This window comes from Myodes glareolus, chromosome 12 (genome assembly GCF_982192425.1).
Source record: "Myodes glareolus chromosome 12, mMyoGla1.1, whole genome shotgun sequence".
NCBI classification, from domain to species: Eukaryota; Metazoa; Chordata; class Mammalia; order Rodentia; family Cricetidae; genus Myodes; species Myodes glareolus.
Window position 1 is genome coordinate 27,895,813 of NC_142037.1, and position 4,299 is coordinate 27,900,111.

The window sequence follows — 4,299 nt, forward strand, 5'->3', positions numbered from 1 at the left end:
GAAAAGGCCTGAGGATCGATGCCTTCGAGGAAAGATGGCAGCGTGATGGCCAGAGGAGGGCACTGGACCACAGCACAGTTTACAGAGAGCCTCAGTCCAGGGGCCCAAGTTAGTCCTGGTCAGCTCTGAAGCTGCGAGCTCCCCTTAGAGTTGCCCAACTGGGTAAAGGCCAGGTCTTCCTCTGGCTGCTCTTCCCCAGCCAGCCATCAGTGGGGGTTCCTAGTAAAGAGCCATGAGCGATTGGACTAACGGAGCTGATAAAGACGCAATCAACAAGGGATAAGAAAGAGATAGGAAGGGGAAATTTTATGCATCAAACACAGCTTCCTGATCCTATCCTGTGGACTCGGCAGCATTACAAAATACCTGTATGTGAGAAAATCAGAGTAAGTGAGCATAGACTGAGTAGTAGATACAATTATAGAATTCGTATTAATTGTGTTCAATGTGACAACAGAATTGTGGGCTTTATCTTGGGCTGGGAAATTGATTCAGTGGGTAAAGCTATGGTTGTATGAGCCTGACACCTGGGTTTGGACCGCTTCAATCCACACTGAAGCTGGATACAGTAGTGTACATCTGTAATCGCCAGACAGATGCAATGGAGAAGTGACAGGAGGCCCTGACTCAAACAAGATGGAAGGAGAACCAAACCTCCAAAGCTTCCTCTAACTGTCACATGCTATGGTACATGCACTTGTACCCACATGTGTGTACATACACATACACACGAAGTATGTAGGAGAAAAGACAACTCTTGTAGAATAATCTTCATGTACGTTGTGAATATGTGTTACTCTGATAACAAATAATAAAAAGCTAGACAGACAACCAATAGCTAAGCAGGATTTGGGAGGCAAAGAGGGTGCTGGGAAGAAGGTGGAGACGCCAGGAGATGCAGAGCAAGTGGGATAGGCAATCCAGATATGAGGTAATAAAGCCATGAGGCAGAAAGTAAATGAATAAAAATGGGTTAGTTTAAGTTGTAAGAGCTTGTTAGGAATACACCTAAGCTACCGGTTGAACTTTCATAATTGATAATAAGTCTCCATGTCATTATTTGTGAGCTTGCAGCCCAAAGGAAAGTCCGACTGCAGACAACCAGCGCATCTTTATCTTTTAGATTTCTGTATTGTTGAAGTGAGTGTGGCTGAGACAGCAGTGATGCACAGGAGACTAAAGAAGACAGAGAAGCCCAGCTGAGGCCCCACTGACTGCCTGAAAATCCTGCTGCAAGTGCATAAGTGTTCATAACGGTTTCTGCAACAGGGTGGCTATATTACACCTAAATAAAACGTATTCGAGTCAGTTATGTGACATGTCTATTCAAACCCAGGATGTGGCTCATGGTTTGGAACTGAATTAAGTATTCCCAGGCACACTTTTGAAGGCTTAGTCCTGGTTCAAGCAGTGTTCTGAGGTGCTTTCTTCTGAGGTGGTTGTCTGTTTTAAGACAGGATCTCACTATGTAGCCCTGGCTAGCCTGGAACTTGTATGTAGACCAGAGGAGGTGTGAACTCTCAATGATTGGCCTTCTTCCTCCTCTGGGTGTTGGGCTTAAAGGTGTGCCCCCACCATGCCCAGCCTGAGTTGGTTCTTTGGGGAAGTGATTGAATCATGAATACAAGCCCTGAAATTCATTGATGGATTCAAAATGCAAACAGGATATTTGGAGGTTATCCTATATAGGTTATCCTATATAGGATATATGGAGATATCCTATATAGGTATCGCTATGGTAAGCCACTTTGGCGAAGTGAGTAATTGGGATATTTCTTTGATGGGTGTTACTAGCCCAGGTCCCTGGGTCCCTGCCTGAGGTCTGTAGCTTTTCTCTGGCACACTCTTCCTCCTTGAGGGTCCTACTTTGCCACAAGTGTAAAGGTAATGACAGTTGTCAGTCAAGGCCTGAAAACATCAAACCAGGATGGAAATGAACCTTTCTTCCTAAATTCGTTCCTCCTATTGTTATTCTTTTGATCTCTGGGTGCTGCGGGAGTACCTTCCGTTGCTTTGGCCAATAGTCACTGAATCATGAGCCCACAGTGCTGCGGGAGCACCTTCCGCTCCATCAGCCAATAGCCGCTGAAATACCAGCCCACTGGGGCGTGGTATATTTCTCTTTAAAAGAAGAGCGGCAAGCCTCGGCTCAGCCTCTTGGTTCTGGCGCTTGGTTCCGGCTCCTGCTCCAGCGACCAGGCTCCTTCCCTGACGGTTTGTGTATATGTAAGTTTTACCCCCCCAAAATAAATATCCCCTTTAAAGCCTAACTGGTGTGGGATTGATTTGCCATTATCTGGGCCCTTTAAGGGGCAAGCCACGCCCACTCCCAGCAACTTCTGACCTCTCCTCGCCATCTTTCTTTCTTTCTGTTCCCTCTCTTGGCATGTGCACACATGTTTTCTGTCTTTCTCTCTCCATTTTTCTGTTTCTGTATTTCTTTCTCTTTTAAGTAATAAATGTTCAGCTTTATGTTCAGCCTTATGTCTATTTACTATGTCTTGTAAGCCTTTTATCCACCGTCTCCACCCGCCTGCTTGGGTGACTCTCCCGGCCGCATGGCAGCACCAGCCTGTCCGGGATGAGCCACCGCTCTGGCAGCCGTCTCTGCCTGGACTAGCGGCTTCGGTCTCGCCAGCATTATATTTTTAAGGAATAAAACCTATGTGTTAGCACAGTGGTGAAACAAAACTCCGTGCTCAAAAGGAAAGTGACACTACCTAAACATTAAATAGGCAAGGCTCATAGAACTGTTTTCAGGGCTTTAGGGGTGTTTGAGAATTTTCAAAATAGAATGAGCTTGGAAGTTTAGGAAATACCCCTGCACAATCCAGAAAGCCCCATTCCTGTCTCTTTCTCTAAACCCCACCTCTTTATCTCCAGAAAAAGGGAAAGCGCCACAAAGCCCAGATCTACATCCATGGTGACTGTTACAGCTTCCTTCCCTCAAGTTGCCAGCAGCCCAAGTCCCCACCTAAGTGCTCAGCTTTTGACCACACTTGAACAAAAAAAAAAAAAAGACAAAACTTAGGGCAGATACATCACCACCCCTCAACCACCTCCTATAAGATTTCTCTACTTTAGTTGGGGTGAGGGTTGCAATTTCTCAGGCCTCAATCTCTGGGATCAGAGAACCCACCCGTGAGTTGCTTTGATTAATATACCTGTTATACTTTCTCAATTCGGCTTGATCTGGCTTACTGAAATGGCAGAGAAACATTATGGTGTGAGTTGGGGGCTGAAAACCTATTAATAACTGTCTTTGTGAACTACTAGGTTGGCGATTCTCGGTCTTGTGGGTTTGGGCAGTGCTTTGAAATATTAGAACTTAGAGTTCCACATAAAATGTTGAGGGACCACTGCACCTGTGAACCTTAATGTCAACAGAACAGAATCACAAGAGCCAGAGAGTCCAGAGAAGGCCTTGTACTTGGCTTTCTCAGTACAGAATCACAAGACCACAGTTACATTCAAGCAATTAGACTCAAGTGTTGGCGACCCTCAGCCAGTAAATTTCCAGTGTGAGCCAGTAAATGTTCTGAGGAACCAGAGCCATTATGCAGTATTGTTAAGAGTAAGTATCTGTTTACTGCAAGAGTGGAGTTGCTGTTTTTAAGTTCATTTCCTGAAATCTGACCTGCCCAACCCATGACCTTAACTTGTTTTGAGAATACCCTGACTATCCCTACTCACGTGGCAACCACATGGTATTTTATTTTGTTTTGTTTTTCTAGATTTTTCTATATTTTCTTATTGCTTCATTGTCTCTCTTCTGTAAACCTGCTTTGCTACTACTTGTGGTTTCACCCCTTAAAAGGGGCCTGAGAGATGGACTCTGGGCTGCTCTCTCTAGCCTAACTTAGGAGGCAGTCTTTGCTCAGCTTTTGGGCGAACACCAATAAGATTAAGCTTGCTTCAACTTTGGCTCAGTGTTAGGGGTCTTCTTGCCCAGTGGGACTAACAGGCCCTTCCCCACTGCCTCTGGCTTCATACTATTTCTGTTTCAACAGATCTTCTCATCACAGCGTCATATTCAAAGTAAGAGACACAGTTACCCTTGTCCATTGATAAGTAGGTGCTGCCATCATGATGTAAGCATTGACAGTCCACTGAGAGGCAGCTGGAGAGATGGCTTGGCCATTTAAGAGCACTGGCTGCTGTTCCAGAGAGGCCTGTGGTTTGAGTTCCAGCACCCATGTGTATAACATGAAGTCTAATTATTCCTAAGAAAACCCGGATATTGGAGGATGAAAGCAGAGAGATCAGAGAAACAGAGCAGCCAACCGCTAGAGAGACATT